The sequence below is a fragment of the Apium graveolens genome, chromosome 3 (assembly GCF_009905375.1).
Source record: "Apium graveolens cultivar Ventura chromosome 3, ASM990537v1, whole genome shotgun sequence".
Taxonomy (NCBI): Eukaryota; Viridiplantae; Streptophyta; class Magnoliopsida; order Apiales; family Apiaceae; genus Apium; species Apium graveolens.
In genome coordinates, this window is record NC_133649.1 from 98946129 (window position 1) to 98956183 (window position 10055).

Genomic DNA, 10055 nt, shown 5'->3' on the forward strand with positions numbered 1-10055 from the left:
TACTTGCTTATTTCTAGCATAGGTATTATGCAACTATAAGCATTGAAATCAACAAATAGATAACCAGATTACGAAACAGACATGCATATATACCATATCAGCATGCTCCAATATATCGCAAAATTTGCTAATAACAATCATGCACTATCACAAGATAATGCATATACATATATTTACATCACAACAACAGTATATCGGGTAGAAAACTTGCCTGAGCGACTGGGGGTTACGAATGGCTCGGGACGAGTCTGGTAACCTATAAACAACAAGTAAGTTGGAATTAAACCAAAGTCACTTGTAAATCTATACTCTAATCAACTCAGACTCTAACGCTCGTTTTGCGCTTACTGATTCTCTTAAGTCACTCGAGTACCCTCGGCTCCACCATTTTTAATAATTTAACCTTTACGAGTTTTAAGGCGATTCCTTCGCGAGTGTCTTACCAACTGCCTAACACACTTACCATAAATGTTTCATGCATTAATTAACCCTTTTTGGTCTTTAACCTATGTTTCAAAGTAAGGCGAGGGGAAAAGTTTCGTTCGCGAAACGCCGTTACTTGAAACGGTCGTTTCTCCTAAACCGTGCATCGGAATCGAATGAACTACATATCAAAACGAAGCTCGTAACATGAGCTATCTAAACATGGCAGTGGTCATAATCTAGCAGGGGGTTCTCGGGTCCTAATATTATGCACAAAAACAGTCCAAAGAAAATCGGACGTTACGACGACTATGTTTACGCGATTACCAATGTTTAAACTACTCCAATTAACCACCAACCAACTCATAACCATCAATACAACAAAACTTCACCTAAACTATACCACATCAGTCTATAATCTCCAAGGTTTTCAACTCAAACAACCACAATCAAGACCTATGAACTATAATCAAGCTTCAATTACCAAAAACACTTCCAAATCAAACCAAACTACTAATAATCACAATCCATGCTTCTCATTTCACAACATCAACCATTAACTTACTAACAAATAAAGTAAAGGCTAGGGTTTGAAGTTTATACCTTCCTTGGGAGGTGTTAAGTTGCTAGGAAGCCTTAGGGAGCCTCCTACAAGCTTGATCTTTCCAAAGAAATCAAGAACACAAAGTTAGGCTTTGAAGTTTCTAAAAGTCCGATTTAAAGAACTGTAAAAATGAGGGTCTTACCATGATTATTTGGATGAGACTTGTGAACAAGAGTTGTAGGACATCTCAATACCTTTCCAATGAGCTATAGAACACAATATTTGAGTGAGAAATGAAGGAGATACAGCAGTTTTAGTGTTCTGGTTCTGTTTTGGCCGAGAGCATGAAGAACAATGCCTTGGTTTCTTTTTGATTTTGATGAAAAATGATTTGCTTGGCTTGGTTGGTTTGATTTTTGTTTTTGTTTTAGTAAATTACCTAGTTGCCCTTGATTTTTTGTGGTTAAAAAGCCATCACATCTCCTTCCTTCCCATGTCATGCTTGTGTCATCCTCATGATGTCATCCTCCCCTCCTTGTCCTCTTCTCATTGGTTGGGTGACATCATCTCTCTAATCCCTTTGATTAACTTCCTAATTGTTTGCCTAATGACCGCTGATCTATTATACGGTTCGCTTAACTTTCGTTTTCGTTTATCGTTTGAAGGATCATACCCGGGATCTTATTACTTAGGTTCCCTTAACCTTTCTCAATATATTATATTCCTTTTATGATCCTCTCCTATAATCCTTTAATTTAAATCCTTTTTATCCTGTTACCTTTTTCTCAAATCTTTCCGTATCTAGTGTATTTCCGGGAAAAATCAAAGTGTTCGGATTTGGATTCTGACGATCTTTACATACACTTATATCCCATATAAAGTACTAATAAAATCTCAGAATATCCATATCAGAACCCCTACATAGTGTGGCATGAAAAGTTTTCTCATTCAGCAAAAATACTATTCATAAGGGTTTCAAAAATTTCCCAAAAATTGGGGTTATTACAGTCTCCCCTCCTTAAAAGGATTCCGTCCCGGAATCAGATAGAAAATGAATAGGGATACTCTCTTAGCATTACACTTTCTAACTCTCGAGTAAATTTTCCCACATTGTGGTTCTACCATCAAACTCTTACTAGTTTGATAACCCTTCTCCTAAGCACTCGTTCCTTTTTACTATATACCCTTCCTGGTTGCTCCATATAGGTTACGTCTGGTTGCATGTCTATGCGCTCATATGCCCCTATTTGTCTGGCATCTGAATTACATTTCCTTAACATTGATACGTGGAACACTTTATGAACTTGCTACAGGTTCGGGGGTAGGGCTAGCTCATATGCTAACTTCCCAAACGTCTTAATATATCCAAGGGTCCAACAAATTGTAGACTTAGCTTTCCTTTCTTTCCGAACCTCATCAATCCTTTTTCAAGGGTTTCCAAGGGGATACCTATAACATTACTAGGCCCCCTATTTCATACTCTTTGTCCTTTTTGAGTCAAATCAGCATACCTCTTATGTCCATCTTGGGTTACTACCAGCCGTCCTCTGATTAGATCTATTATATCCCTGGTCCTTTGGACTACTGCGGGTCCGAGCATCTTGCGCTCTACAACTTCATCCTAACATAAGGGAGATTGACATTATCTTCCCTCAAGGATCTCATAAGGTGACACCTCGATAATGACATATGATCTATTGTCGTGATATAACTAAATCCGCGTTAAGTGATCATTCCAAATTTTTTCAAGTCTATTGCACAGACTCTCATTATAGCGTTTAGCATTAGAGCTTTTGCTTCTCAATACCCATTCTTTTCGACTTCGTAATCGCTACTACCTTCCATTCCTAATATTATACTGGTTATACTTTTGCTCGTTAGCGTTCTATAACCTTTTAATAACCACGTCAACCTTAGTATTACGAATGTGTTCCCATTCTGAATACCACCATAACTTTACTACTCCTTTTTCAGCTGTTTCTATTTTCGAAAGCTTAATCCTTCATATAGAAGTAAAAGAATTTATTGAGAGATCACTATGATCATGAACACTTGTTATCTCGCATAGTTAGTACAGAAGGTGGCCAGCCTTTAGTACTTGACAAGCAATTAAACAATAGTTGGTATCCTACTAGGCTTCTATCACACAGATAGACAGTCATTCGGCAATACCTCCCCTTCTGGAAGGGTTGTTCTTCTCAACTTACATGAAATGAAAAGAAGAGAAAAGAACGAATTGAAGAGAATTGTATATATAAAAAAAATATACTGCCACAAAATATCTGGCTTGGAACCTACCTCTGAACTATAGAGGTTTGTCATAGGAGAACAAAACATATACGTATTTATATCAGCATCAAGTATTATAGCATCGTATTTCCCATGCCTAATTATTTCTATTCCGTCCATCATTCTATGGACCCATGCTCTTCCTCGAGCTTATACACAATCACCTTTGAAACTCCCTCGATTTCGAAAATCGAACCTGGGATCTCATTTTAGACATCACCGTTACTAGAGTTCTATGCTTGTACCGCAACCTTCCTCATATAGTAATACGACTCTCTTTTCATAAGAGGGAATAAATATTCAATAGGTAGATACTCTACTTAATTAGTCTATCAATGATAACTTATACACTACCACGACCCGTTTAGTGGTACTCAATCTCAACATCCATTCCAATACAACTCTCACGGTTGTAATCAGCTCGTTACTCGCAGAATCATTGCTGCCTTACTATGGTCCACCACTGACCCACTGTCATCATTCACTTTCCATGAAATCTTAATAGCTAACCATACGGAGTCCATACATGTCGTATCAAATCCTTCTAAGGAGGTAACATACTGATTCATGAAGAACACTCCTGATCTCAAAGGTTCGTTTAGTCCTTTTGAAACATGGTCCAGGCTCATTCTCAAGATAGTACCTTCTAAGATAGATAGCCCGCTCATGGCGATTACACGAATTAAACCTTTACCAACTACTATTACGGCTGGGTATTGCACAGTCATCAGAAGGAATGTCAATCTTCCAAACCATAATACAACCTTCACAGTTTTAACCATCATCACTGTATTCTTTTGGCACAAGCGCCAATAATTATCCTCTTACCTTTAAAGTGTCGGCCACCTCTTTGGCCTTTCCTGATAGTAAAATTTCCTTACAGTTAATGTCACTTTAACCATCTCCAAATAAATTTTCTACCTTATTTCAATCACAGCTTATGTGAAAATGCTTTCCTTAAAATCTGATGAGTAAAAAAAAATCACCATTTTTCCATAAGTTATTGCCTCAGTCTTTAGAGGTTAATCACTGTCATGAATGACTCTCAATCATAATTAGAACATCTTTTATCTTAAGTCCTAATTGCCCTGAATAATTTCGACCATTACTGGTTCGATCCATACTTTCTCGTGGTTTAACACGTGCCCCACTTGGCAACATTATAATTACGTCATATTTCCTTTATCAACATTTCTATTCTTGAAAATTTTGAATATTACCTTTCTCCTTGTAAAACCTCTAAGGTTATCCTTCAATCGTTTCTCCTGTATTCCCTAGATACAGGGCATATTAAAATACCATTTACTATTACTAGAACCATTGTCTATATACTTCTGAAAAATTTCTCCACTGATTCTTAAAGGTTGTTGCTACATTAACCCTTTCCAAATCATACTGTCAAAACTCATACTGTCCCTATTAAGGGTGAAATTCCAACCTTTATGCATTCCCCTAGGATTCATTTTAAGTTACCGATGTTCTATCCTTAATTCCACCTTTAAAAGGTACCTGCATCCTTCCATGGATAAATCAGTCATATATCCCTGATAAGGGTGTCTTATTCAATCATTCCCACCTCGATAGTCTATACCTAACTTCATAATAGCATCCTTATTCAAATTGAGGTCAATCCATATGGCCTCCAAAAGATAACAATGCTCATCCACTTTTCTTTCTTGATTTGGTAATGATAACATGGATGTTCTGGAAGATATTGGTCATGTTCAACGTGAACTTCTTCTTAATAATTCCTTATTTACTTTTGTTGTTTATCTCAACAGTCATCTCAATGTTGGGATATCTTTCATATCCGGCGTCTCCCTTTCTGGGTATCATGCCACCGGTCTTACACTTTACCTTCTTGAAGGTCACTTCCTTCACCCAATTTTCTTAATTTCTTACTTTCTTGTCTCCTCAGTCTATCCGCGTCTCATTATTTATCCTTCGAATTATCTCAAGGTTTCCTCGAATCTTCCCAACTTACAGGGGATAAAATATATGTATCTCTTATACCTTCAACCATCAATTTAACTCATGGTGAATCACTCTCATCCGGACGATTACCTACTTTTCTATTTCTATTTCTACGAGTCTTTAGGGTTTCCTCATACCCAACTCCCTTATCATTCCTCAAACTCTCTTGCCTTTATATTCCTTTCTCTTATCGTTATTTCATGAACCAACACAACATAAGCATTGATTTCAAACATCCCGTCATTCTGGATTCGTGTCTTCAGAACGAATCTTGATAACTTTTACAACTTAGATTCATAATTCATCATACTCGTCTGCCTTTGTTCTGGCTCTTAAGCTTTTACACTATCTCCATAACCTTGGGAAGTACTTTCCTGAAAACAATTGACTGAACTTAAATCAGTTTATTATAATCTCTTGCTCTGTGCCTTCCTTGGCCTTTCACCAGCGGCTGGTCTCTCTCTTAGGAGGGTAAGTGACAAAATAGTCTTTTGTGGTTCGTCAATCATTTAGAATCTCAAATGATTCATCTATTTCCTTTAGCCAGGCTCTTGCCTCGACTGGGTCAGCTTGTTCCTTGGAACTCTGAGAGCTTAGCGACTTAAAGGTCATGAAAGAATTTCCCACCGCACTGTCTCCTCAGGGTGGTGGTTGGGGATAATAGTCTAAGTTCTCTTTAGACAGGTCCATGAATTGCCGTATAGGGGTACCATCTCGGGTCTCCTGTCCTTACTCGACTTTTGTTTCCTCAGTCTAAATATTTCTTCCTACTCCCCATAATTGGGGTCATCTTACATAATTTAAATCCTCATTTTCCACTTCATCATGTTATGGGTTCCTTTTGTCTTGGTGGCAACCTCCCTGACTATCACGTTCAGGGTTTGCTCTAACTCTTATTCCTCAAACTAGCTTTCATCTAAGATTTCATCTTTAAGCTCTTAAACCTTTGGAACCCAAATTCTATAGGAATACCTCATTATTCCCTTATCATCACTCTCGGTATTAATCTCATACCTATTTGTTGGCTCTCTGCCTTCATTCATCACTTTTACTGGCACAATATGTTCTTTTCCAATACTTCGGGCTGTATTGCTATCTCAAACAGCTTTTCGGTACCGGCTCCGGTTACCTTCACTACTATTTCCATTTTCTCAAAATCTCTTATAAACTCTCCAAAAGACATTATCATCTTGAGTCTCTCCTTTTTACTAAGGGCATCAGCCACCATATTGGCTTTCCCCGAATGATAAAGAATCTCCCAATCATAATTCTTGATTAGCTCTAACCGCCTCCTCTGGCGTATGTTGAGCTCTTTCTACGTAAGAATGTACTAGAGCTCCTATGGTTTGTGAATCTCACACTTCTCTCCATACAAGTAGTGCCTCAAATCTTTAGGGCAAAACTATTGCCACGAGCCCAAGCTCATGGGTGGGGATATCGAATTTTAAATTCCCTTAATTGTCTTGACGCAGACGCGATTATCTTGCTGTGCTATATAAGAAGCACCCTAATTCCTTATGCGAAGCGTCACTTACAAATCACAAAATCTCATTTTCCATCTGGCAACGCCAACATAGGGAACGTCACCAACCTTTGCTTCGGTTCTTAAAAGTTGTTCTCGCATTTCTCTGTCCATTCGAACTTCTCAGTCTTACGAGTAAGCCGCGTTAAAGGGGCTACTATCTTTACAAACTTGAACGAACCTCTGGTAGTGACCGGCCAATCCTACCTCTGGTAGTCGACCCAACCAGGGTCATCAATTCATCAGTGGTCCTTTATCCAATCTCGTCAGGATCCTCCGTGGGATCCTCCTCAGCAACTATCCCTTCTAGGACAACATCCTCAACCGCTACATCCTCAATATCAACATCATCCGGTCCTGCGTTAGGACGCTCTATTGGATCCACAATCTGATCTCCAATTAGTAATAAAACATCATCGCGTTGATGTTCCTCAACTTCAGGGTTCGGAGTCCCGCTACCATATACGATAACGAACTACGCTTCTATCGCTACATTTATAAGGGTTCCCATAAGGGTTTTAACTGTCAGTACTACGTTAGGTAGTCCGACTATGAACTTGGCAAGAGTTCTTATTATCTTAGTGAACTTATTATCTTAACGTCCCATCATCTCTGAGGTTTATAACGCTTGGCTCTGATACCATTTCTGTAACACCCCCAAATCCGGGGTCGGGGATCCGGGTTGTCACGAGTTCCATTTCCCTTAACAACACCCAATCTTAATAAATAATCAACTACTCTGTACTGTGACCCCACAATAAACACACACACCACAAGTTATAGTCTCAGAGATGAATATCCAAAAATAATCACAAGTCGTTTTATTCCACAATTATATGCCAATACACCTTAAACAGGTTTCTGAATAAATTTACATTTCTTTGCCATTATTACAATTCATTTATATACATAATCTGATACATCAAAATTTGAAAGCCTAGCCTATTGGTAGTTCCTACCTCAGCTATGGCGGCATCAGTGCTTCTAGAAAACTACGGAACGTCTCCTAACCTCTTGCGAATCGGGAGCTTGGTCCGGTTCATCTTGTCTATCTGATGTTGTGTGATGAAAGAAGAAAGCAAGGGTGAGCAGCAAGCCCACCAAAATAATATGTATAATGATTAACAATATATGATCCTTCTCATAGTACTCATGAAAGTCTTGGTCGAAAGAAATGAACCAAGTTGATATCTTAATGCGATGAAGTCGCAAAATATTCAGTATATATATATATACATATATACTTTTCAAAATATTCGAAGTCCTCTTCCATGAACAATATACACAAAGTCCCAGTGTATAACTGTATAAAAAAAATATCGTTGCAAGGTGATCTCATATATCTAACCTTGTCTCAACGTTTTTCTGAAAATCTTTGTAATTCATAAGACAATTATTAATTAGATATAAGTTTAAAAGATGAAGTTACAAGATACCCCAATATACTTATATCATTCCCAAATACTACTTGAACTACCACCGTTCAAGTTATAATTAGCTTCAAAAGTTCATCACATAAATGAGACTATAATAAGGCTGGGCCGGCGCTACTCGGCCACTTACGCCACTCCTAGTTCAGATGAAATCCATGACTCTGAAACGTAAAGCTTGTCCCCACTTTCCCCAAGTAGAAACTTGTTGATACGGCTCCACCAAGAAGTCGTATCTATTTGGAAAGGAGAACTCACCGATATTTCCCAGGCGATGCCTGTTAATGGATTAACTTGTTCCAAGAATTTTACTTCCCGAGTGTTGGGTAAGTAATCAATTCATTTATCAAAACAGCAACCTTGTTGCGAATATAAAACACACCACAGAGCCGGATCCCTCAGGTTTTGAGCGAGTATTTAAATCCCCTTCGAAAGGAGGATCTTAAAAAAAATGAGTTTTGGGATCCGCTCTAACTTTTAAAAAAATCATTTTGAAGACTCGCAAAACATTTTTAAGAATGTTTGGAGTGAAGCTGATTTAATGAAGTAAATCAGTCCCCAGAATATTTAGAAAATGTCTGAATATTATTATTTAAATAATATTCTCATAAAGAATAATCTTTATAAAATAATTGAAGTAGAAGTATTAAAACTTATACTTGAAATGAATAGCAAATAATCAAAGATATACTTTTACGAAAGTAATATCTTTATTTGAATAATCAAAAGTAAGTTTGATTATCGACACCTTATTCTTTAATATAATAAAGAATATTATTAAGTAATAAGCGGAGTCATAATACCTCGAATGAATACTATAAATAATATTCATAAAATAAAGGAGTCATACATCCTCAAATGAATATCCAAGTAATATTCAATAATAATATAAACTGAGTCATAAGCCCTCGAATGAATATTCAAATAATATTCAAATAATAAAATAAACTGAGTCATAAGCCCTCGAATGAATACTCAAATTAATATTCAATTAAGTAAAATAAAGGTATCGAATAAACCTTATTCGATCCATAGTTTTAAAAACTATATCCATATATATATAAATATATATATATATAATATACTCGGGAACATCGACTCCCGGTTTAGAAATATGTTCACCTTTTATCCCCTATACTAAGAGTATACGCAACTACTTGCTTATTTCTAGCATAGGTATTATGCAACTATAAGCATTGAAATCAACAGATAGATAACCAGATTATGAAACAGACATGCATATATACCATATCAGCATGCTCCAATATATCGCAAAATTTGTTAATAACAATCATGCACTATCACAAGATAATGCATATACATATATTTACATCACAACAACAATATATCGGGTAGAAAACTTGCCTGAGCGACTGGGGGTTACGAATGGCTCGGGACGAGTCTGGTAACCTATAAACAACAAGTAAGTTGGAATTAAACCAAAGTCACTTGTAAATCTATACTCTAATCAACTCAGACTCTAACGCTCGTTTTGCGCTTACTGATTCTCTTAAGTCACTCGAGTACCCTCGGCTCCACCATTTTTAATAATTTAACCTTTACGAGTTTTAAGGCGATTCCTTCGCGAGTGTCTTACCAACTGCCTAACACACTTACCATAAATGTTTCATGCATTAATTAACCCTTTTTGGTCTTTAACCTATGTTTCAAAGTAAGGCGAGGGGAAAAGTTTCGTTCGCGAAACGCCGTTACTTGAAACGGTCGTTTCTCCTAAACCGTGCATCGGAATCGAATGAACTACATATCAAAACGAAGCTCGTAACATGAGCTATCTAAACATGGCAGTGGTAATAATCTAGCAGGGGGTTCTCGGGTCCTAATATTATGCACAAAAACAGTCCAAAGAAAATCG